Raw genomic sequence first — 27,083 nt, 5'->3', positions numbered from 1 at the left:
GAGATGTGTGATTTGATCGGAAGCCAGGAGAGGGATTTCAGCAGAGATGCTGAGACAGATTTAGGAAAGAGCAGAGTGATTCTGGCAGCAGCGTTTAGGATACATTGTAGGGGAGACAGGTGAGGGGCAGGAAGGACGGACAGCAGGAGGTTACAGTAATCAAGACGGGAGACAATGAGGGCCTGAGTCAGAGTTTCAGCAGTCGAGCAACAGAGGAAAGAGCATATCTTTGTTATATTGCGGAGGAAAAAGCGACAGGTTTTAGAAATGTTTTGAATGTGAGGAGCGAATTTGAGAGAGGAGTCGAGTGTTACCCCTAGGCAGCGTGCTTCTGGGTGAATGATCGTACTTCCAACAGTAATGTGGAAGGAGGTAGTAGGGCCAGGTTTGGGAGGAAGTATGAGCTCTGTTTTTGCCATGTTAAGTTTAAGTCGGCGGAGGGCCATCCAGGATGATATAGCAGAAAGACATTTCAGAAACTTTAGTCTGTACAGCAGGTGTAAAGTCGGGGGTTGACAAGTAAGTGCGTGTCATCAGCATAGAGATGATATTCGAACCCAAGAGATGTGATTAGGCCACTCAGGGAGAGTGTATACAGAGAAAATATAAGGAGGTCCCAGGACAGAGGCCTGGGGTACCCCCACAAAGAGATCGATAGAGGAGGTGTTCGCAAGAGAGACACTGAAAGTACGGTGATAGAGGTAAGAGGAGATCCAGGATAGAGCTTTGTTACGAATAGCAAGAGTACAGAGAATGTGAAGGAGAAGAGGGTGGTCGACAATATTAAATGCTGCAGAGAGGTCGAGTAATATGAGAAAAAGGTAATGACCTCTGTCTTTGGCAGCATAGAGTCTATAAGTTATTTTAGTGAGGGCTGTTTCAATGGAGAGAGCAGTGCGGAAGCCAGATTGAAGAGTCAATATTTATTTGATTTTACATTACCAGGACCGGCCAATGGTTTTCCAACAGCCAACGACCCCGCCAGTTCATACCATCCTGCAAGAGCTCGTGGGTGGGTGGGGGGTAGGGAAGTAGCCACACATCAGTTCTGAATATGATGCTGCTGCAGCTTCCTATTGGTGCCCATGCAACCATATTTAGACATGTGTATCAGACACTGGCACAACCACTACAATTCTCTCAGGACTAGCTCCAGGGGACTGCCTAGTTCAGACTAAAAAATAAAATAAAGCACTTCTGTAATATTAGATAATACTTAATATATTTTTAATTCAATGTAATTTTTTAATGAGTTGTAAATCATCCCTTGATTTCTATAGCAGGTTTTAGCCCACCTTCCAAGCACTGCAACAGTTTGAGCTCCAAACTGTAATAGATCATATTGCCTTAGTAATCTAAGAATACATTGTAGCTGCTGAGTTACACTGACCGATATACTGACAAACTGAAATGCAGCCATTTAGTGAACCCTTGAAATTGGTATCTTTGCTGATAGATTATGGGAGAACGAATTAGAAATTAAATGGTGTTTTAATCAATACATTTGAATGTTTCTGAACATCTGAAACAAAGATTACACAAACATGCACAACTATGCCAAATGGCCGAATACCCTTTTCTCACGGAATACGGGGAGGAATTTTCCCTTGCAGTGCAGGGAAGGGAACTTGATATATGCGACTTCTGCTTCAAATTGCAAATAGAATTGTTTTAAGACGTAACTTTTTTTAAAGCGGATTAACCCTTTAACACCACTTCAACGGAGGTACATTTTTAGATTGTAATCTCCTTGGGGAGGGAACCTCCTTCCTATTGTGTCTGTCTTAGATGTTCTGTGTTATACAATGTTCTGGTCCTCCCAACTTTGTATGGGCCCAGCATATGCTGCAGCGCAGTACAAAGAATAAATAAGGCAAGCCCAAACCCCGACACCGCAACAAAAATACCATAAGTCTACAGTGCTCATGGATATTGATAACAGCTCGTAACAGAGGGAGGGTTAATAGGTGCTGTTAAGGCTGCATGATAAGGTAGTTCTGAGAAAATGTACACCGACAGTCACTTAAGAGGCTTCGAAAACATTTCACAGAAGACTGAAAACAACTGGAGGACTTCATAGGAGAAATAAAATATATACACATTCTTTTTATTACTCCGAGTAGGTAGGACATGGACTCTTACTGCTGCTTTGAATTAAATCAATTAGCAACGTTGGTGCCCGTCCAACTGTGAACGAGTGTGCGCACATGACATACAGCTTTGTGGGCTGGTAGCTGGCTAGGTTTCAAAATCTAGGGGCCCCCTCCCCACCAAAATAGATGGTCATGTTTTTCCCCAGGCAGTCATCGTTCACAAGGGGCAGTACCCAGCACTGTGAGCATTAGGAATAAGGGCAAACACTGCCCAGTTCTGGCAGTAACCATGAGATCCTGTCCTGCTCTCAGCTTTAGCACTAGTCATGACAAAACCTGGCTGACCACAGAAAACTGGAGAGGTACCTGGGGAGAACGTTAGCTACAGCTTCATGGGAGCGCGTCAACTTGCACATTACCGCAAGACAAGCAAAGTACTAACCAAACCTATTTCCCAGTAGTGACTAGATGTTGCTGGGCATGTGCCAGAGTGTTATAGCAGTTCTGAGAAAATTCACTGGCGACCATATTCAACATAACCTGTCGTCCCCTACCGCAGAACGTTGGTTAATACCCCTCCAAATCCCACACCAATTTATCACGGACATTCACAATGTACAGTATGTGATTTAACAAAAAAAATTATAATCTAGAACAGTGTGTTGGAATGGCAACCGCTTGTAATCATAGGAACTTTTTCTTCTCTAGATTCAAGTACTTGCTGGTATTTAAAAATAATTCATATCAGATTTGTGCTTTTTGCTGGAAAAAGCTTCATAATATTCTGAAAAACACCTTCTCCAGACTAAGAAAAAGGCAATAAGTGCCATGAAAAACAACGTGGATACAGAACAGTTAATTTAGATACTGCTAATGGAGCATAAACCCAGGAGACTGAAAAAAGAAAAAAGATTTATATACACAACAAAAACGCAAAGTGCTCCACAAGACAAAGTATGTAGTACATTAGAATTGATAAGACCACAGGGATATGTGTTGAGTAATATGAAAAATATTCCACTTCCTAGGAAAATATATCCGCTACTTCAGAAGGGAGATCCAGTAAATTTAACATCTGAAAACCCCAAAGGTGATTAACCTCTTCAGTGTCAGAAGTGCCTGAAACTCACTGAACTGCAAGAAACTAGGTGCCAAAGAGGTTACATAGAATACAATATTTAAAGCAATTACTGACTGGGGGCTCATTACCAGTCACATAAGGAGCAGTAATTATCTTTTAATAGCTGCACCATTTTCTCCCCCTGCTCAGGATCTTTGGCAAGTTGGGCTGCCAGGTCACATGGTGGCTGGATTTTAATAAGTCCCATGGGGTCCACTGCCACTCAGTCTACCGATTTCCCTCCTGTGTAACTAACTGCACAGCACAACATGCAAACCTGGTGAAAACGCAAGTGGACATGGCATTTTCATTAATAAATATGTCAGTCCTTAATAAGGACCTTCCTTCAGACCAAACGAAAAAACAAGCACACAAGCATTGTTTGCCAAAACTGAAAACTTTTAGGTATTTAACACAATGTCCCCTTTTGCACCTTGTGCTTTGAAGTGACCCCTTTGATCGTGGGAGAATAGGAGCAGCAGAGGGTTCTTACATCGTTTGGGAGAGTTTGGGGATAGCGCGCACTGTATCCCTTATTTAACAATGCAGAAACGTTGCAAACTGATGGCATACATGCATCCCCTCATTGCAACACATTAACCAACATCAGAAACATTTTTAAGCGATTACATTTCAGCCGATTTCTCCCCCCCCCCTTTAGCATTGTATTTTCACAGCATACGTTTGCCTCCCTTTAGCCCCTCATTTTTGTGGAGTCACAAAGAGCTGAGCAGCATCTACGGTTTTATAGGACTACAAAAAATGGAGTTTATAAAGCGAGACTAAAAGGAACTGTGCCAACGTTTCTAGTCTAACTTGGCTCTGGGAGAGTATTTGGGCAAATATATCAGCACGGAGCCAAAGCAAAGGCGTGCAGGGCTGTCTGGAAGTTTGGGGGTTAACAGACTGAGCGGTAGAGGGATTGGGGTGGGTGGTGTTCCTGTGCATAATATGGCAATGGTTTCAAGTGTTTCGTCCACATTTCCTCAGGGTCACATTGGCTCACCGCTGCAGCGCTACTTTGTAGCAATTTGGGATCTCATTAGTGTCACTGCCCATTAAGGCTCATAACATTACACAATGGCAAAGCCTACAGTATGCACCGCAGTGCTATAAACTGGCAACCAAATCGTGGCGGTAACGTTTCTTATGAACAAAAGCCATGATGGCCAATTATAAGCGGGATTAACAAAAAAACAAAAAATCACTGCCATGTTTAGCATCCTCCACGGTTTTAATATAAATGTTTTTAACCCTCTCTGCCAGGGGGAAGGCATCCGGGTGGGTTAAAAACAGGGTTAAGATGTGCTAGCTTATATAATCCAGAAAGTGTCACTGCAGATGGTCTACATGTATTGCATTGTGTATTGTAAGTATGCCAATAATAAGGTATGAAGCTAGGTGAGGCGACGTTAATGGTGCAGTACTCTTTATAATGGAAGTTATTACATTATTAACTGGTCATAACTAGTGTCTCATCATCGTGAAAAAAGGTCTTAATAGGGTGCTCAAGTGTGACCGTCTTTAACATAAAGCATTTCTCTTTTTTTTTTTTAACACAATTAAAAAAAAAAAAAAAAAAAAATAAGGAAATACAATGTAATCCCTCCCACAGCGAACTAATGCAGGTGACATGATTAAGGGATTACAAGGATGAGAGATATAGATATTTATTTATTTTAACCGACAGCTACAGAAGAAGCAAGACTGGTCTTCGGTGCCGGGACAGTCACGCTACCGAAGGATTAATGCTACGGGGGTCCCATTCAGAAGCATGGATCTCCCCCGCAGCACACACGGTGCCCCGCGCAGCAGACATGTGTGTTCATCCGCGGCACCAGGTAAAGCAGGTCTTACTACACCTGGAGGTTCAATAGGGAAACAATGTACAACAAAGACAATACTCCCTCTACAGAGGGAAAAGGCCCTATTTGTATGCATGCCAAGCTAGAATAGTAGTGCCTCAATAAGTCAGAACAGAAATCAAGGATTACACACCAGCGATTGACACAATAGTTACATCTCCGTGAAAAAGAACTTTGTTTGTTCTGACACAATAGTTGTATATCGGTTAAGGAGAACTGGGCTTGTTTTGACAGGTCCTTTATGTGTCTTAATTTAAGTATAACATAAGTCTAAGAGTAAACAGTATTTGTGAAAGATTGATCTAAAGGGTTTGCATCTCTATTATTACTAAAACTAATAGGAGGGGAAAACTATTGATGTGGCTTTAATGCAGCAATTAAAAAGATCATATCCAAGAGGCAGTAAGGGAGGAGAATTGCACAAAGGTTCTTTATATATAAAAAAAAATTAAAACTTTACCCAGTTGCAACAGATTGTCACAGTGTACATCTACAATTACTTTTTATATTTTACATTATTCTGTAAACATGGCCAACAGACTTGGGAGACGTTTGACTTGCTCTGGGTGCTCCCTTTTGCCTGTACAGTACAGCCAGGGCCCACCTCTCCACCTTTTGATTGGCTCTCTGACAAGGACCTGATTTTATATGATATATCTATATCAAAGATCACGTGTGAGCACATTCACATGTCTCAGACAGGTCTGCAACCCTGCCTTTCATCATTATCACCTCGCATACAGTGCTTCCACTGCAGCCAGGGATTGTGGGAAATGACATGCAAATGAGCACACCTTTTGCCTGAAATCCATTTTTACATGGAACCCTAATAAACTAGTGCTCACTGTTAACACAGCTTTTAAGCACAGCCTGGGAATCCGATGCAAAGCCAGAGAAACCATTCACAGACATGTTTCAACCTTTGCGATATGCTATACGGTGGCGGTTTGTCGCCTTTTTCACCCACCATAACAATACATTTTATCTTTTTTTCCCCCAAAACGCTCGGCAGACAAAAACGTCCCCATTCATAAACACTTAAAATAGATTTTGTAAATGTCGTCTAAAGAAACAAAAACAGGCAAAATCTCTGATTTTTGCATGGTTTAAAGAAGAGCAGTGTTAAATTCTTTATAAACTTTTTTTTGGGCAGCTACATGAAATCACACCCCTCAGCATATTTATTTATAAAAAAAATTTTAGCAGGAAGTAATACATTGAGAGTTACCTCTCGTTTTCAAGTATGTCCTGGGCATAGTTAATATGACAAATAATACATGGTTACAAATACAGTTACATAAATGAACAGGGTACTGTATACATTATATACAATACATTGCATGCACAGTTACAGAAGATACATATTACATGCTTATGTAACAGTTACAGACCAGATTAAAATGTGAGACAGCCTTAGATTTGAAAGAATTTAAACTGGTGGTGGATGTGAGAGTCTCCGGTAGGTTGTTCCAGTTTTGGGGTGCACGGTAAGAGAAGGAGGAGCGGACGGATACTTTGTTGAGCCTTGGGACCATGAACACTCTTTTGGAGTCTGATCTCAGCTGATAAGTGTTGCATGTGGTAGGGGTGAGGAGCTTGTTCAGGTAGCTGGGTAGCTTGCCCAGAAAGTATTTGAAGGCAAGACAGGAAAGGTGAACTTTGCACCTAGACTCGAGTGATGACCAATCTAGTTCTTTGAGCATTTCGCAGTGATGTGTGTTGTAGTTGCATTGGAGAACGAAACGACAAAATGAATTGTAGAGGGTGTCAAGTTTGCCATGGTGGGTTTGGGGTGCCGAGCCATATACTATGTCTCCATAGTCAATAATTGGCATTAGCATCTGCTGTGCGATACGCTTTCTGACCAGGATACTTAGGGAGGATTTGTTCCTGTAAAGTACCCCATAGTTTGGCATAGGTCTTGGTTGTCAGGGTATCAATGTGCATCCCGAATGTTAAGTGGGAGTCAAACCATAAGCCCAGGTATTTAAAACTAGTGACAGGGGTCAAGGGTGGTGTTGGCGTTGGTTCTAATCAGGAGCTCAGTCACTGGAAGCTTTAAAAATTTAGTCTTGGTCCCAAACACCATTGTTAGTCTTGTCAGTGTTTAAAAACAGTTTGTTTTGGGAAATCCAGTTTATGAGTCTCAAAAAGTCAGACTGAAGTATGTGTTGAAGGTCAGAGAGGCTATGGCTGTGTGCATATAGGATTGTGTCGTCTGCATACATGTGTATTGAGGCTTCCTTACAAGCTGTGGGAAGATCATTAATGAACACTGAGAAGAGTAGGGGCCCCAGAACAGAGCCTTGCGGGACACCACAGGTGATATCCAGGTGGTTGGAGTTAGAGCCTGAGATGGACACATGTTGGGATCTTCCTGATAGGTAGGACTGAAACCAGATCAAACCATGCTTCCCTATTCCAGAGCTCTGGAGTTTGTTAAGCAGGATAGCTTGATCAACAGTATCAAAAGCCTTTGCAAAATCTAGGAATACTGCACCAGTGAGTTGACCCCGTTCCATTCCACACTGGATTTCATTGCAAACTTTTAGCAGGGTAGTTACGGTGGAGTGTTTGGGACGAAACCCAGATTGGAATTGGCTAGGGAAATTTGTCTTGTTATAGTAATCGCTTAATTTGGAGTGGACACATTTTTCCATGACTTTGGATAGGATTGGGTGAAGGGAGATTGGCCTGTAGTTTGAGACAGTGTTTTTGTCCCCACTTTTGAAGATTGGGACAACTCTGGCAGTTTTCCAGGTCTTAGGGATATGGCCTGCATACAGCATAGAGTTGACAATGGAAGCAATTGGTTTGGCAATTGCTGGGGCACCAAGTCTTAGGAACCTAGATTGTAGATTGTAGATTGTAGTAGGCCAGGTCCACATTGGCTGCTTAGTTTTAATTTGAGGAGCGCTTATGTAATCTCCTCTTCGGATACTGGGCCAAATTGAAAATTGTGGGCAGTGTTGGGAGGGGGTGGGGCTATAGGGGTACTCCCAGGATGAGATTCAGGTTTGGGTTGCGTTTCGCTAATAAGTTAGTAGCACACATGTACATTTTCATATACAATTAATGCACTCTTATTTCAAATGGAGCGATTTGTATAAAATGTTAAAATTCATGTTTTGAATTGTGGGGAGTAACAGGTCAGCACTTTAAAAAGAGCATGCATGTTTCATGAAGCATAGCGGGAATAGTCCATGTTCGTCACTCTTTGAAAATAAATATACTGACAAGTATAATATTACTGAGCATATCCATTTATTTTAGGATTTGAATCTCGTCAATTCTTTACAGTGTTCTTCATACAATTTCATGTGGACTAAGTGACACGTTTTTTGATCATTTATTATTTTTTGTATTTTAGAACTTCATTTTTTTGGCAACATCAACTAACCTACAGGTTTTCAAGAAAACTAATGAGCAATACAATAATAAAAATGTAGAGAGAAGTTACCCAAGTTGAAGCACTCAAGCTCCCACTCTAAATGAGTGATGTGGAATTTAAAATAAACTTTAATTGATCACAAACTAAAATACAGGGTATTAAAATGACAAATAAGACGCACATGGGATCCTGTGTGCGTCTTGTCATTTTAATACCCTGTATTTTAGTTTGTGATCAATTAAAGTTTATTTTAAATTCCACATCACTCATTTAGAGTGGGAGCTTGAGTGCTTCAACTTGGGTAACTTCTCTCTACCTCTTCACATTATCTATTACCTACCCAAGAGCACCGCCCCCAACCTACATTAAGCTGAAGCGGGGGTACCCCATCTGACTCATTAGAGCAATACAAATTGCCCATTTTTTCCAACCAAGCGCTATACCATCAGGCACCTTCCAGTGCTGAACAAACCTTGCAGACCCTTCATTTGAATAGGCTGTGCGTGTTTTACCCTGCGCTGGAAGGAGTCGTATGAAATTATTATTATTGTTTATTCCTAAAGCGGCAACCTATTTCACAACGCGGTACAATCGGGTAGACAGTGTTGTAAATTACATAAACAGAACAACAACTAAAGGACAGACAAGCACAGATACAGAAGGCCCTGCGCATCAGGGCTTAAACTACAGAGAATAAGGCTGGGGCCATGGTACCACAGACCGCGCGGACGCGTCCGCATGCTGAGCGAGCAGACTGCCTTAAGGCAGTGTTCGCGTCCATGCCGCGTGCGGGCGCGCAAGAAATCAGTTCAAACAGACAGGCCGGCCACGTGAGCAGTTCGCCCAATGAGGTCGAACCAGCTCCGTCGCCCCTAGACACGCCCACGGGCGGCGCGCATACCATGGCCAAAAAACACACCCGCTTCAAGCGGGTGACATCAAGCCTCCGCACGGGCGAAGGCACTATGGACCTGGCCTAAGGGGCAATGTTGAAACAAAAGTTAAAGTGGCTACACATTGTGGGATGGAGTATGGCTAAGCCACACAGCTGGTCTCAATGTTTGGCATGTGGATGTTAGGGGGTGTTCCATAGTGTGGAGTTTGGCCCAGCTGGTCCTAACAGGAGGACAGGGTGGATGCTGGGGGTAAGCCAGATAGTCTCTTAAAAAGGGAGTTTACATTGTTTGAAAGCTGGGGGACAGTCTGATGGTACATAGTAGGGAATTCCAGAGGAGCAGCACAGGAGAAGTCTTGCAGGTGGGAGAGAGAGGAGGTAATAAAGGTAGGAGAAGCAGGTGTCATGGGCAGAATGTAGGGGACGGGCAGGGTTATTGAGAGTTTTTCAAGTCACAGCTAGAGTTTTAAATTTGATTCTAGAGGATATGGGAAGCCAGTGTATGGCTCTGCATAATGGAGCAACAGAAGTGGAGCGGTGAGTGAGGTAGGAGTCTGGCAGCAGCATTTTTAATGGAATGGATTGGAGTTGGGACAGGCTGACAAGGGAATGCCAACTAGAAGGTTGCAGTACTCAAGGCGATACAAGATGAGCGACGTCACAAAGATGACTCCTAGGCAGTGGGCTTGCGGTATCGATAAGATTGTGGTATTAACAGAGAGGGCAAGTTTGGGTGTAGGGGGCAGTGGCAGGGGAAGAGCGTATTAGTTCTGGATATGTTACGGTCCAGGTAACGGTGGAATATCCAGGAGGAGATTATAGAGACAGTTAATGACACGGGATAAGAGGGGCAAGAGGTAAATTTGGATGTCAGATGATGCTAAAAGCCAAAAGATTGTATTAGTTAATCAAGAAAAGGAGGTGGTGAGTGAGAAGAACAGAAGGGCAAGGACAGAGCCTTGTGTGACCCCAAAGAGGGACTGAAGTAGAGGGACCCAAGAAGGAAATACTGAAGGAGCGGTTGGATAGGTAGGATGTGAACCAAGAGAGGACTACATGTAGACCAGTGGATTGGAGAATGTTGATCACTGCCTTCCCCTGCAGTATCCAAGGCAGCAGAGATACAGGAGAATTCATAAGAAGTGACCCTTTGCACTAATGTGGCCAATGACAAACTCACAGCTGTCTCAGTGCAGTGTAGAGGACGGAAACCATATTGCAAAGTATCAAGCAGTGAGTTGGAGGAAAGTGTGTCAAGCAGTTATATATAAGTTGCTCAAGTAGCTTAGAGGCAAAGGGGAAAAAATATAGGGCGGTAGAGAGTGTTTCTTTACAATGGGCGTGATGAATGCATCTTTTATAGAAAATAGGAATGTGCCACAGGGGAGAGCTTAAAAAGGTGAGTTAGGGTGGGGCTTAGGGAGGTAGGTGGTATGTGTGGAACTTGACATGTAGATGTCAAGTCTGATTGACTTCTCATGTTTGAAATAGGTGGCAAGGTCTAGGGCTGTGAGGGTAGAAGGTATAGATGTAGTCGAGGATAATTAAAGGAGAGGGAGAGAGAGAGTAGTGTTGGAGACAAACAGGAGAAAACTAGGTAAAGGGAGTGTCCATTGCAGATAGTAGGAGAGGTGGGCAACTGGGCAAGACAATAAGAGGAGGTTGGAGGAGAGAAAATAGGTGGCTGAAGTGAAATTGGGATTGCCAATACTGTAGGTATGTTAATGTCTCCCAGGATAACAGTAGGTGTGTCAGAGGAGGGGAAACCAGGTGGCAAGGTTGTCAAGAAATTGAGAGGTAGGTTCAGGGGGGTAATAGCAGATAGAAACACAGAAGGAAAGGGAAAAACAGAGACAACAGTGTGGACTTCAAAAGATGAGAAAAGAGGGAGGGAAAGGGGGTATGACCTGAAATGTGCAGTGGGGAAATTAGTAAGCTCTTGTGCAGTGGGGAAATTAGTAATACTCATCCCTGTGTATTCTCTGGTCTGGGAGTGTGGCTAAGGGAATGATAACCATAGGAGAGTGCAGCAGGTGAGGCGTGCGAGTGGAAATGAGTAAGTCATGGATAGCTGTAAGCTTCATGAAGACACAGATCTTTCCTTTCATAGGGCACATGAAAAAGGAAGGGAGAGGTAATTGGGATGAGGTTGGAGTGATTGGTAGTGCATGGTGAAAAGGAGACTTTGGGGTAAGGTTTGGGAATATGAAAGGATTGGTATGTGGATAGGGCCAGGATTAGGGAATATGCCACCACAGAGCATGCATAATAAGAAGGACAGGGAGTTGCACTTTTTTTCTTGGTGATGGGGGTGGGATGTGAGCAGAAGATGGTTGCAAAATGGAGGGAGATGCCAGTAGCGCACTGTAAATTAGGAAAGAGGGTTTAGTGGAGAGAGTGTGGGAGCTAGGACAGAAGCTCAAGAGTAAGAGAGAGCAGATGTAATTAAGGGAGAGCAGAGTAACAGTAGTATAGCACTACCAAGTAAACATGAGCCACTGGTGCTAATTCTGCAAGATGCAATAGCGCAGACCAGGCTGTATCGTTAGAAAAGCCCCATTGATGTCAAAAGGGCTCTTTTCATGCAATTCTGCTGAATCTACGGTAGCAGGGTTAATACAATAGTACTGGTGCTCATCTTAAATATAGATGTAAACCTTATTTATTGAAAGTCATTTTATCTCCAATATAAAGTAAAGTTGCTCAAGAATCATATTGCAATATATTAACCATACTTATCACAATTTATAAATGTTACATATAGTGTAAAATAAATAAATAACCGTACACAGTTAAACAAGTTATTTGTACACACACACACACACACACACACACACACACACACACACACACACACACACACACTCTAATGGTTCAAGTGAACATTGATCCGCACTCTACTCTTAAAAGCGCATTAGTTTCTTCATTGTATTTGTAATCCCAATATGTAAATCCTCCTGAGCGAGGACATTAGAGAAAATAAAACAAAAATTAAAAGTTATCCCAGACAGACTTAAATCCACGTGCCACATCTTTACCTGCCAGCAAGTAAAGAGGGCACAGAGTAGGGTGTGCAGCTCAATATTTTGGAGGGTTTAAAAACAAACTCTTGGATGTGCTGCTTAATATTCAGCAAGTTCCAACACTGCAGATAGGATGGATACACAGAGAATGCACATGGCGCCTGACTCATTAAGGAAGTGTTTAACTGCTGGGGTTCTGCAACACCAGAGAATCAGAAGGGTGCTTCGGGATTTCCCAGTTCTCCCAGAGCAGGGAGAAAGCAGGGCAGTTGCTACAGTATGTGGCCAAGCAGTTTCCTCCATCCCAATTGGCTGCATTACCCAGCAGCAGCCAATACAGAGCATATGCCTGAGGGTGGGGCTAAACACTCAAGGAGGAAACCACATAGGCATGGGAGAGGAGGATTGGTGTCAGTCGGTCCTGTGTTTCCAGTGACTTTTGCCCTGCTGTATGGGTACCTCAGTAATGGTCCTATGATCAGGGGCACGTCAAGGGGGGGGGGGGGGATGAGAAGGGTGGAGAACCACTACATTAAGAAGGTATTCTCGGCAAAGACCAATAGCTATTATCCCTGTTTAGAGAGCATTTCAATTGTTCTTGACCAAACATGTGATCATTATTAAAGGCAGCCTATAACCACTACTGTTTGATTTGTTACTTAACCTGTTTGCTACCTGCGGAACCTTTATGAAGCATTAAAAGGGGTTCAAATTTTAAAAGGGGTACTTCTAGAAAGGTTAAATTGGAGCTGGCCAGTAACTCAATTCATCAAGTTCTTCCCTGTACACGTGCAGAATGTTCCACTGGCATTCTCAATTTGCTCATTAGATGTTATTTATGTCATCTTAAAACACACACTGAAAATGCCTGCCATGGAATGAGATCATCCAGTCAGTGAGGAAAAAAATGTTCACACCTCAATGTTCTGTATATGACGTGTCCATGCAACAGATCTACAGGCACTGGGAGGCCTTGGAGAATGAACCAATAGGTTGGAGTGAAGACACAGGTTCTCTTTGTGCTTCGAAGACAAGCTCCTCCCAGCAGATCATCACTGGATCTACAAAGCAATAACCAGCTGTTCGCTAGTGTTGCGATAATATTCCTTTTAAATGTAGAACTACTACGCAATTAATTTCAGAATTGATCACCAAGGTTCTCCCCTAACTGTAACATTTATTGTACACTGCAAACCACATACAGTATTTGACTATCGCAGTGCAGTAGGAACTGCACCAGTTAAAAAAAAAAAAAAAAACAACAACACCTGATTAAGTGATGCTGAAAAGCAATATTGCCGTGAAGGCCAATGAAGTCCATGAAAATACAGCCAGACCCAGCAATATAAACACAAAGAACCAATCCATGTCGCACCTACCGGTATTTCTAATGTTGAATTAAGACAATACTTTTTGGGGTTGGTTTTTAATTTTCCTAAACAGTTAATAAACATGTAAATCAAGCCAAAAAATGGCAATGTTTCCCCCAAAAGGTAAACAAATAAATAGATTTTAAAGGAGCAATATTAGTCCATAGGGAAATCAAAGTAGCTACCAAGCAGTCAGCTAGGGGAACATCCCTGATACGCGCTCTGCCCCTCACTGACTGCCACAATTTTATGGTCTCGCAATGGGACTTCCCCCGGCACATATATTCATTGAACCTTTAGGTCCACAATGATGCAGATGCATAAGCAACCCCAAATTCAGCTAAACTGAAATGAAGGGGAAAAAAGTTTGCATGTGCCTGGCCTTGGGCCTCGCGCTCCCGCGTCTGTCCTCTCCCTCTCATTGGCGCCGGGATCCTACTTTCACTCGACCAGGGGAGGGAGAACAGGGCCCCCTCAGGTTGGTAGTTGGATCCCGGCACTGACAGTAGTAAGAGGACGGAGGAGGGAGTGCAGGATTTCCGGACTGGCAGAGAGGAAGGTATGGGGGGGTGTCTGGGTGGTGTGTACGTGTCCCCTCTTACCTTCTATGCAGCGGGCTGCCTCCTACAGCGTCATGTCATAGCATAGGCACATCATAGCGTTATAGGACGTTGCCTTGCCATGGCAAGGTGAAATCACGACACAGCCGGAGGAGGGCTGCTTGTCTAGGTAAATCCCTTTTTTTGCGCTGACAGCATGCCGCCTTGGGCCCCGCAAAGCCCAAGAGTGGCAGTGTGTGCGTATATACACATCTACTTGAGCGTATGGAGTGCAGACAAGTATCCAGAAAAGCTATAGCGCACAGCCAGGAGAATGGGTCAAAAATTGGTATGAAAATAAATCTTTATTGGTCCATTAAAAACTGAGGTGAAAAAAACTCCTGCATGTTTCGTGCAATATCACTTTATCAAGGAGACTCCTTGATAAAGTGCTATTGCACGAAAAATGTATGAGGTTTTTTTCACCTCAGTTTTTAACATTGTGCAACTTTGATAAATATATTCGCGCACGCACACACACACACACACACACACGCATAAACACACACACACATGCATACACATACACATACACACACGCTTACACAGGAGACAGGGATCGGGGCAGAAGGGGGACAGGGATCGGGGCAGAAGGGGGACAGGGATCGGGGCAGAAGGGGGACAGGGATCGGGGCAGAAGGGGGACAGGGATCGGGGCAGAAGGGGGACAGGGATCGGGGCAGAAGGGGGACAGGGATCGGGGCAGAAGGGGGACAGGGATCGGGGCAGAAGGGGGACAGGGATCGGGGCAGAAGGGGGACAGGGATGGGGCAGAAGGGGGACAGACCGTCAGGGGGCGGGCGCGTCACTGGCCGGGGGCGGGCCAGTGGTTCGCCCTCATTGGGCGAACCGCTCACGTGACCGGCCTGTCTCGCCGGCAAGCGGGGGAATTTAAAATTCCCCTAAGACCTGCGCTTCCGCAAGCGCAGGTGAGCCCCTACTAAAGCCGCTCTAATTGCGGCTGTAGGGGCTAAGTGCTGAGCAGGAGCGCGCGTCAGCACGCTTCCGCCAGCAAGCGCCAAACATGGCCAAGGCCTTAGACCAATTCCCTAAGATTTTGCAGGTAGTGATCAGACCGTTAAATGGATTAAAACAAGAGGTCCTCTGTAGGTCACAATCAGTGTCACAGCACATGAAACCCCCTCAGTACTGATGGTCAACAGCAAATGGTTTAAGAGGACTATGATTTTCCTTTCTGGTTATCCATCAATTGTTTAATTCTGTGTTCGCTCAAACCTGTACACCATTGGTAACTAAAGACAAAAACGTGTGGATGATAGTGATGTTGTGTTGACAGCTCAACACAAAAGTGTTATGTTTACCATATTAAAGTGTTTTGGCACTGAATATATGTTACATCTCAGGGCAAACACAAGTACTGTTCTGATTTTACATGTGTACGTACGTAGGTGCACAAGATATAATTTTTTTTATAGAACCATGTAGAACCCAGGCTATAAGCTAGGGAGACCGGATACCGCTCAATGAATAAATACATGCAAAAAGGTGCATTGTAGCCCAAAAGAAAAACAATAAAAAATGTCCCATAGTGGACTGAAAGATCATGATTAAGGGGATATATAGTTCTAGATGGATATATAAAGATCAAGATACCTATACCGACAAACAACCCTTCTTTAAAGGCCTGCCATTAACACCCAGCAAAGGTTGCCAAGACCAAACACGTTTGTAAACCCAACTCGCAAACACAATTAATGACTAAAATACATATCCGTGACCATTTCATTTACGATTGCAAATCCCCCCAAAAATTAAATGTGGCATCTACAATAAAAGCCAACTTCTATTTATTGTACCTTATAAAATATACACGTTATTACCACCTCATGCAAAATCAGTATAGGTTTGTTAGGTTAACACACTGGCTTTGTCTCATAGCAACAGTTGCTGGGTGTTGATAGTAGGCCTTACAGAAGGCTTGTTTGTCACAGTGTGTGTAACTTGAGAAAGTTTTATGTTTTTGACCAAAACGTCAAATCAGTTCATGAATAAAATAAATGATGTTTTTAACAGCAAGAAGTCCTGTGCAAGGACTGGCTTATTCTAGTCTACCTTCGCATCGTTACATTGGAGCACTCAGGCAATCGATGAGGTTAACGGGGAGTACCCACTTCTACCGTATGATATAGATAGACTTTGGGGTATATATTGCAGTGTTGTTTTTCCTGCATATTGACAAAGGCTCTGCTGGGGGCCGAAACGTGGATTGGCAAGTGTCTGTTAGGGACTTTTTGTATTTTACAATATACTTTTAGTGAACCAAGTCAAGAAAAAAATATATTCCAACAACTACGTATTTCGGCAACACGAAATAAACTTGATGCTAGCCTCTACAGACTACAATGATGGTATTCTTTGTAATATTAAATATTGCAAAGTACTTTAAACAACTGTGAAGCAAAGTTATTTGCTATATTTGCATCATTAAGAGCAACACACAAAGTATCCTATTGTATGAATCTCAAAGCATAAATCTCTTGATTCAATCTCTGCAAAAAGTTGGAGTTCAAAGTCAGCTTTGTTTGACCTTGGCCAAATTTAGACTCTGATTCTAATAGTACCAAATTGACTTCATCAACTCATGGGAGACTGTTAATTGTGCCTGTAGAATCCTAACTTGCACAACATTGCTAGAATGAGAGCAATGGATAAATGCACGTGTGTTATTTCAATGTACAGTAAATGTATAGGTTCTATATGAAACTGCACCACCCACATTCAAAAGAGAACTCATTTAAAAATCAGGAGAATGAGGGAGGAAACAAGCTGATGGGAGAGAATAAAGCAAGAATATGATGAGAAACTAATCGGGCATATGCTTTTTTTCCCCCTTAAGCGACAGCTCACATTGGTCAATGAACTAATAGCAGGACTGCAAGGTTAGGTAAAGGAGGCTGGCAGTGTGACTCAAGGAGAAGAGACAAGTTGATTTTGAAACACAGGCGTAGAGTTACTGAAGATGGCAGCACCCTTTAGTGAATCTGGGCCTTCGAACTTAAAGTCACTTATTACAGCACAATAACCACACTTCTGTTAGAGGCTTGTAACTAACAGAGATACTTTGTAATGTTGCAGCAATCATATCATTACTTCATAAGAGCACGTCACGCCCGCAGTTTTGTACATTTCTTTTTAAACGTACTGTATGACGGATTAAACGGAAGTGCACCTTAGGCATGCATAAAAAGAATGATACAATCATAATCACAAACTCTTAACCCCCCCCCTCCCCAAACAATACATGGGATATGTCTCTACACGAATACGTTTACCAGAAGTAGCAAAAACATTCCTATGAATTTGATTGCACCCATGTGTCATTTTGACCTCATCACAAGAAAGCAAAAGCTTGGGATAAAGTACTTTTGTTGCTATGTATTTACATAGCGCCATTAATGTACATAGCACTTCACAGCAGTAATATACGTGACAATCGTATAAATAACAAATAACAGATCATGGGAAGAAGTGCTTCGGACATAAAAGTAACATTTAGGAAGAGGAGTCCCTGCTCCGAAGAGCTTACAATCTAATTGGTTCAAGCACATTTGGAAGTAGTTTGTCCTGCAAAACACGGCGCTGTGGATTGCTTCGTTACTCTACAAAAAGTATTACCCATCATGCGGCTTTTACATGGGTAAGACTCCTTGTAATTGAGTTTCACCAAACCAATAAACTTGGACACATTTAAATTTTATTTAACAATAAAAATAAATGGTAAAATAACAAAAAAAGTACAGAAGAAAAGAACCTGCATAGTGATCCTTTTGTAACTGGGACACTAAACAGCCATACTGCACATTGACTGGATGGATTAAGACAAAAATGTTGCTCAAGATCGAAAAATGTACTTGTTCAGTACATTACAAAATAGTGACCAAGTTACACAACTCAAAGCAGCCGTGCGGTCAACATGCGAGAGGGTGCTTAATGTGAAGCTAAAAAATCCCACCTCATTCAGCCACATTTTCCTAAATAGACCGTCAGTGCCATATAGTGAAAGCACTCAATGGTTCAACATCTCAGCTATTTTAATGCCCATCTTAGAATATAGGATATGTTTATGGGTTTATGCCTAGACAAAAAAAACAAACCAAAAAAAGACTGATTCAGCAATTACAATGTTGCAGTGCAAAGAACAAAGCTCAATTTGTGTTTAAAAAAAAAAAAAAATAAAAAAAAAAAAGTCCCTGTAAAAGCACACACACAATTTTTGAACAAGGAAGCATAGATTCCCACTTAGAAAACATTTGTAACCGAGATAATCGCCAACTAGGATGTGACAGCAGCAGGAAAATGAAAGTGTTAATACAAAGTAACCGCTGCCTACCTAGGGAGGAATGCACGTCCCAAGGTCCTTAAACCAAGTTGACAATGAAGGAGTTAAACACACAAGAAATGCAGTTTGAAATCGCGTAAACTTACTTCAAAATCTTGAGAACTTGTTTTGCTGTTTTGTAGAAAATACCAAAAATAAAAAGTTTTTTTTTCCCCCGCAAACAAAATTATATTCCAAGTAAATCAAAGCACAAAAAAAATAAGTTATCTACAGCACCACATCCAGGTGAAAAGCACAACAGTCAGTACTGCCACAAACATGGGCATTCTGTGCCTGCTGCCAAGGTGATTTTAAGATGGTAAGATGAGTAATTTTAGAAGGGACCTTTCCTAAAACCTACACACACCAGACATGTGACTGAATAATCCAAAATACTCCTCTGGAGGGAAAAACTCTTCAAAAACAGGTTCAGTTGTGTCAAGTCCTCAGAGCCGTATTTTCCCGTGTTGCCTTTATCCATCCCCGTGTTTGCCCACATGAAATTATAGGATTGCTGCAACCTCAGAAGACTAAGCCAAATGCAGTCTGGTAACCTCACAGACGAGCAACCATGTATGGTTTGAACAGTGGAGCTCAAGCACCAGGCTGATCGACCATAAATAGCTCTGAAAACAGACTAGATCAAAAATCAGCTGTTCAAATCTTTATAGCCTGTGGGCCACCAAGTCCAATTACCATGTCAACATTTTCTTTCCACATGGATCTTGTGTATGTGTGTGTGTATGTGTGTGTGTATGTGTATGTGTATGTGTATGTGTATGTATGTGTATGTGTGTGTGTATGTATGTGTATGTATGTGTATGTGTGTGTGTGTATGTGTGTGTGTATGTGTGTGTGTACGTGTGTGTGTACGTGTGTGTGTACGTGTGTGTGTGTACGTGTGTGTGTGTATGTGTGTGTGTGTATGTGTGTGTACATGTGTGTGTGTACATGTGTGTACATGTGTGTGTGTACATGTGTGTGTACATGTGTGTGCACATGCATGTGTGTGTGTACATGCATGTGTGTGTACATGCATGTGTGTGTGTACATGCATGTGTGTGTGTACATGCATGTGTGTGTGTACATGCATGTGTGTGTGTACATGCATGTGTGTGTGTACATGCATGTGTGTGTGTACATGCATGTGTGTGTACATGCATGTGTGTGTACATGCATGTGTGTGTGTACATGCATGTGTGTGTGTACATGCATGTGTGTGTGTGTACATGCATGTGTGTGTGTACATGCATGTGTGTGTGTACATGCATGTGTGTGTACATATGTATGTGTGTGCATATGTATGTGTGTGCATATGTATGTGCGTGTGCGTGTGCGATGTATGTGTGTGTGTATGTGTGTGTGTGTATGTGTGTGTGTATATAAATGGATATGTATAAGTGTACACAATGTGCAAGTTTGTGTATAAATGTATACGGATGTGTGTGTGCAGTGTGTGTGTGTGCAGTGTGTGTGTGTGCAGTGTGTGTGTGTGTGTGTGTGCAGTGTGTGTGTGTGCAGTGTGTGTGTGTGCAGTGTGTGTGTGTGCAGTGTGTGTGTGTGCAGTGTGTGTGTGTGTGCAGTGTGTGTGCAGTGTGTGTGTGTGCAGTGTGTGTGTGTGTGTGTGTGTGTGTGTGCAGTGTGTGCAGTGTGTGTGTGTGCAGTGTGTGTGTGTGCAGTGTGTGTGTGTGCAGTGTGTGTGTGTGCAGTGTGTGTGTGCAGTGTGCAGTGTGTGCAGTGTGTGTGCAGTGTGTGTGTGTGCAGTGTGTGTGTGCAGTGTGCAGTGTGTGCAGTGTGTGTGCAGTGTGTGTGTGCAGTGTGTGCAGTGTGTGTGTGTGTGTGTGTGCAGTGTGTGTGTGTGTGTGGTGTGTGTGTGTGTGTGTGTGTGTGTGTGTGTGTGTGCAGTGTGTGTGTGTGTGTGTGCAGTGTGTGTGCAGTGTGTGTGTGTGTGCAGTGTGTGTGTGTGTGCAGTGTGTGTGTGTGTGCAGTGTGTGTGTGTGTGCAGTGTGTGTGTGCAGTGTGTGTGTGTGTGTGCAGTGTGTGTGCAGTGTGTGTGTGCAGTGTGTGTGTGTGTGTGCAGTGTGTGTGTGCAGTGTGTGTGTGCAGTGTGTGTGTGTGTGTGCAGTGTGTGTGTGCAGTGTGTGTGTGCAGTGTGTGTGTGCAGTGTGTGTGTGTAGTGTGTGTGTGCAGTGTGCAGTGTGCAGTGTGCGTGTGCGTGTGCGTGTGCGCGTGCGCGTGCGCGTGCGTGTGTGTGTGTGTGTGCAGTGTGTGTGTGTGTGTGCGTGTGTGCAGTGTGTGCGTGTGTGCAGTGTGTGCGTGTGTGCGTGTGTGCGTGTGTGCGTGTGTGCAGTGTGCGCGTGTGTGCGCGGTGTGTGCGCGTGTGTGCGCGGTGTGTGCGCGGTGTGTGCGCGGTGTGTGCGCGCAGTGCGGTGTGTGCGCGCAGTGCGGTGTGTGTGTGCGCAGTGCGCGGTGTGTGTGTGCGCAGTGCGCGGTGTGTGTGTGCGCAGTGCGCGGTGTGTGTGTGCGCGCGGTGTGTGTGTGCGCGCGGTGTGTGTGTGCGCAGTGCGGTGTGTGTGCGCAGTGCGGTGTGTGTGCGCAGTGCGGTGTGTGTGCGCAGTGCGGTGTGTGTGCGCAGTGCGGTGTGTGTGCGCAGTGCGGTGTGTGTGCGCAGTGCGGTGTGTGTGCGCAGTGCGGTGTGTGTGCGCAGTGCGGTGTGTGTGCGCAGTGCGGTGTGTGTGCGCAGTGCGGTGTGTGTGCGCAGTGCGGTGTGTGTGCGCAGTGCGGTGTGTGTGCGCAGTGCGGTGTGTGTGCGCAGTGCGGTGTGTGTGCGCAGTGCGGTGTGTGTGCGCAGTGCGGTGTGTGTGCGCAGTGCGGTGTGTGTGCGCAGTGCGGTGTGTGTGCGCAGTGCGGTGTGTGTGCGCAGTGCGGTGTGTGTGTGCGCAGTGCGGTGTGTGTGTGCGCAGTGCGGTGTGTGTGTGCGCAGTGCGGTGTGTGTGTGCGCAGTGCGGTGTGTGTGTGCGCAGTGCGGTGTGTGTGCGCAGTGCGGTGTGTGCGCAGTGCGGTGTGTGTGCGCAGTGCAGTGTGTGTGTGCGCAGTGCGGTGTGTGTGTGTGTAACCCGCTCCCCTGCTGTGTGAATGAAAGTCGTTTGTGGATATTGCGAGGCATATCCGGTTCTAGGGTCTGAGTGGAGGAGTAGATCTCGTGATTCATTTGTATATTCACATTTAATTTTTTTACTGTATCACATTCACTTATTTGTGTTATAATATTAACACCTTATTTGCACTATTCTGTTACATCAAACAGTAATATCACTTGTGCACTGGAGTCTATTTAAAAGACCCCCGTTTTATTATATACTATCCCCAATGTTTGCGCACCGCTTTAGTTTTTTCTGCACAATTTAAGGCTGGGGCCATGGTGCCTTCGCCCGCGCGGAGGCTGGGAAGTGACCCGCGTGAAGCAGGTGCTTTCCCTGGCCACGGTGGACGGGCCGTGGGGGCGTCACGGCGCTGGTTCGCCCTCATTGGGTGAACTGCTCACGTGACCGGCCTGTCGCGCCAAGAAATCAGTTTCAACTGATTTCTTGCAGCAAGGTGCACCCGCTCCCGCCCGCCACATGGACGCGATCACTGCCTTAAGGCAGTCTGATCGCTCTGCGTCCGCACGGTCTGTGGCATCATGACCCCAGCCTTAGAGGTATGTTGGGCGACAGACAGCAGGTACACACACACACACACACCTCTATCTATGACTACATCTATATCTCTATATATCTCTATATATATACACACACACACAGCCCTTCTGACATTGAAGGGGTTAGGAGAAATTGTACATTTGTAAATCAAGATAATTAAACTCCAGTCATGGTAAGCAGCCACCTGCTACAAAAAGGCGGCTATGCAACAGGAGAGAGTAATTTAACCCATCTGCAGAGGTGAAGCAGCTTTAAATAACCTCCTGAGCATATTTAGGTGTGTAGGCCAGCTAACCTCAAACAAAGCAAAACAGACTGTTCAGAACCAGGGGGAGAGAAAGGTCACCGACAAAGCATTACATGCACAGCAACAGGAAGAACATATAATCCTCATCTCCAAAGGAATAACAACAACAACAAAAAAAAACAAAAAAAAATGTCTGAACCGAGACATACAAATGAAATATAGTTTTATATTGGTGCAACCATCAAGCATTAATCATCTGCAATAGAATATTTTTATTTATTTTTAAAGAAAATTTCCTAGGTAGATGACATCGGCAAAACGGAAGTTACAAATAAGTAGGGTTGTCGGATATACAACTGTGAAGAAATAGATCATTTTAAATTAAATTAATCCAAGACTATTAATCCAAGACATCCTCCCCATGTCAGACCAAACGCATGCAACTTGCAGCATATTAGTAATAGTAGCAACTCCCAGCTATTCTTGGGATCAGGCCGGAATAAACAGAGCAACTAGCTGAAATGCCATTCTTTATCACTGCCTGCTGATAAGTACCAGCTATGCGTCACTTTTTCTAAATAGAGTGTAGTGTAGTGTTGCTATTGATGCACTACCATTGGGGGTGGGATTCATAATTTGGCAAGAACGCATTATGTTTTACGGTCAATTATAGCACAGTAGTCCTGTCATGGGCTATCTTCTGCACCTCTAGAAGTCTTTCAGCTTGATGTATGCAGTTAAATTAAACAAAATCACAATGGTAGCAAGTAATGAAAATTAACAGCCTGGATATACACGTCTTAAGGCTATGGGTTTAACCATTGTAACATGTTATAATCTAGGTTTATTTTTTCAGAGAGAACGGTAATCCTTTTATAGAGTGCTGCTAAATCATCACTTGGACTGTCAAAAACAAAGGGAGGAGTGAGGCTTGTTCATCTCAATTCTCAATATACTGTACTTGGTAAAAGTAGGGTAGTCATTGAAAACATCCTCTCAAAATAATCCCCTCAATATTGTAATTGGCACCTTTCTGGAGCCATTTCTCCTCATGTCACTATCATACTCATGGGTAGAATCACCAAAATAAAAATATTCACCATGCCCAAGAAAATTAGCGTTTATTTGCCAAATGTTACTCGTGCAAATGATGACATTGGTCACAAAAATCTGCAGTGTTCTATGTAAACCTAGGCTACAAAAGAATCAGTAAGTCTGGCATGGTTTTAGCCAAACTGGGCTATTTAGAATGTGAAAGATGACATTTTATGCACATTCAATTGCATGCCTGAAAGATGATGCCCGTTAATTTTTGCATACGTTAAAGAGCCTTTCACGACACCAAAGAATATGGGACATTGCATTGAGCAGATCTGTCACACCTACAACAGACAGCACAGAACTGGCAAAGTGTGTGGCATCCATACATTATGGACAAGCTTAAGGCTGGGGCCATGGTGCCGCAAACCGTGCGGACGCGAGCGATCAGACTGCCTTAAGGCAGTGATCGTGTCCATGCGGTGTGTGGGAGGGGGGCACGCGTTGCCCAAGAAATTAGTTTCAACTGATTTCTTGTGTGACAGGCCGGTCACGTGAGCGGTTCGCCCAATGAGGGCGAACCAGCTCCGTGACGCCACCCCCCACCCCCCACCATGGCCAGGGAAAGCACCCGTTTACTTACCTGCCTCCGTGCGGGCGAAGGCACCATGGCCCAAGCCTAAGGTGGGATCTGGCATGGAAGGCACTGCCAGTGAAATAAGTGTTGCTGCAATACAGGTATAATTACATTCTTGCAACTTATGAGTAGATACCATGCTTTGTATAAATCTATGCAACTATATTACTAGATAGACGGTGACACAATTCCAAGGATTCCTGTACCATCAAATTTGTCCTATAGCTACTGCACATGTAATAAACCTTCCGTCTTTTGGGGTGTACTTATACCAAGTTAAATTATTTTATAATTTTAGCCCTGTTACATTACACCAAATATGAATGGAGGCTACATTATATTGCCACGTACTGTATAAATACTGCATAATACAAACAGTAAATAAAAAACACTAGTTTTATTTATAGAATATTGACAGATAGCAGGAACAAACGTATATTGCAAGGACTGTGCTTGCAGTTTATCCCTGCATTGAATTAAATGAAAACCTAATCTAGTGTAACCAAAAATCAATGATTTGTCATTTGCTCACGCCATTGCATACTCAAGATGTCTATACCTTAGTGCAGTCTTTCCCAACTGCAGTCCTCAAGGAGCACTAACAGTACAGGTTAAGTATTAAGCTTAAGCACAGGTGGTTCAGTCAAAATGATTAGGCCACCTGTGCTAATGAGCGGATAGCCTTACAACCTGTACGGTTAGTGATCCTTGAGGATTGGACAAGGGCTACACTTATAAATGGTAAATTATTACATTTTCACGATTTTTGCCAGAGACACTTTCACGGGAGCTGACGTCTTTAGATTTTTACAGGTTTCCCACTATCTTAGGCAGGTGTCCCTGGGGGGGTCTTTCCCAGAATGTTCTGTATTTGAAGAATTATGTAGAAAAAGATGTTTGAAGAATTATGTAGAAAAAGAAGTTATCAGTGGGGTCTTATCTCAATACTATACCAAGTTCTTATTTCTGAGGAATTTAAGGCCCCCTGCATACACCATTATATGGATCAATGGGCCCATGATTTTCAGGTAGAGATTCCTTGGGAAGACTAGCAAGCTATCTGGGTCAATGCAACAAATACATTATGCACAATCTCTAAAGAGAATATTTATTAAGTTATGTTCAGGTGGTACCGGATGCCTCAGAGGTTGAGGCAGATCTATCCAGAGGCCACAAATCTTTGTTGGAGGGGCTGTGGTGGTGTCGGTGATATGGCCCATATCTGGTGGGTTTGCCCCAAAATACACAGATTCTGGGGAATAGCTCAAAATTTGGTGCGAGAAACTTTTGGGATAAGAATCCCCCTAGACACAATGATAATGGTTCTTGGTAAGCCGCTAGATAATTTAGACGAAAATAAATCTAAATTATTGTCACATATCCTGAACGCGGCAAGGCGCGCAATCGCAGGTGCCTGGAAAAAGCTCCAGCGCCCCTCCAAGAAAGATATCTCGAGAGTGAACAAGGTACAATCTATGGAAAGAGTAACAGCTTATGTGAGACACAACTCAAGAAAATTCCAAAAAGTTTGGGACCCCTGGCATACTAGGGGGAATTGCTGAATTTTTGCGTCACTGAGGACTGTATTCTCCCTTTGACAGCTGGTACTTCTATGTCATTTGCGGCGTTATGATGTCTGGCACCGTTGTTTCGTATTTTTGGATCCCCTCTCTTTTCCTTCTATGTTTGTCAAAAATTGAAATAAAAAATAAGTTTAAAAAAAGATAGATGTGGCAAGCAGAAAATGCGATTGGCAGTTTTTTTTTTTATTTTTTTTTTTTTTTTTAATAAAGTGGTTTGCTAGTTTGAAAACCCCAAAGAAACTGGCACATCCGCACGGAAGGAGTTAAATTGTATGGTTGCAGTGAAGATTCTGACCTTTTGGTGATTCAGGTCACAATAGAAGTTTCTATTTCCAGTTTCCTGTTGCATAGCCAGCAACCAACCTCTCACCGATGAGTAGGTTTACTGGCTATGCACTTCTTTAACCCAGGCCCTGCTGAAAGTAAGACGCAATGTTAAAATGGATAAGGCTGCGTCCATAGGACTGCAGCCGTGCTGAGGCGCGCGGAGGCCGAGGGAAAGCGGGTGCTTTCCCTGGCCTTGGTCCACGCGCCGTCCGGGGGCGTGTCGGGGGCTGGCCAGTTATGTCACGGAGCTGGTTCGCCCTCATTGGGCGAACCGCTCACGTGACCGGCCCTGCGCTCCCTTGAGCGCTTGAATTTAAAATTTTGGTAAAACTTAAGCGAGCCCCTGCTACAGCCGCTCTCATTGCGGCTGCAGGGGCTCAGTGCCGAGCGTGAGCGCGCCTCAGCACGGGTCAGCGCTGACCCTGGACGCAGCCCAAGTTGTAAAGAGTGTCATTACCCAGAATCCTTGGCTGCAGTGGAATCACTGTTTGCCAAGCAGAAACAGAGAAAGACACTGTTGCAGACCTGTCTGACATACAGATGAGACGAGTATTCTAAAGCTTGCCTTAAACTAGCCCGGTTACATGCTGGGTGTAACCTGGCTAGTTTAAGGCATTTCTGCATTGACTAATGACCCATCGGATTAACACAGCAGGGGTCCCTGGCAGTCCCATTCAGTTTGAATGGGACTGCCAGGGACCCCCGCTGTTAATCTGATGGGCCATTAGTCAATGCAGAAATGCCTTAAACTTGCCTTAAACTAGACCCAGCATGTACCTGGGTCTTTTTGGCGATTGCCACTGGTTTGTGTTAGAATAACCGTCGGCCCTACAGTATGCAAGTGGTGTTTTTAGT

General features: G+C 43.8%; 1 protein-coding gene across 6 annotated transcripts in view; it reads right to left on the bottom strand.

Annotated features, from left to right (window-relative positions):
* SVIL (supervillin) overlaps positions 1-27,083 on the bottom strand; it is a 191,890-nt gene that overhangs the window by 106,713 nt on the left and 58,094 nt on the right. The window contains exon 1 of one of the 6 annotated variants that reach the window (XM_075587699.1): positions 18,803-19,287. The exons of the other annotated variants lie outside the window; for them this stretch is intronic. The gene's annotated coding sequence lies outside the window, so the exon portion shown is untranslated. Of the gene's footprint in view, positions 1-18,802; positions 19,288-27,083 lie in introns of those variants that run through there. 6 annotated transcript variants of the gene reach the window in all.

This window comes from Ascaphus truei, chromosome 2 (assembly GCF_040206685.1).
Source record: "Ascaphus truei isolate aAscTru1 chromosome 2, aAscTru1.hap1, whole genome shotgun sequence".
Classification (NCBI taxonomy): domain Eukaryota; kingdom Metazoa; phylum Chordata; class Amphibia; order Anura; family Ascaphidae; genus Ascaphus; species Ascaphus truei.
This window is presented reverse-complemented; position numbering and strand designations above follow the sequence as displayed.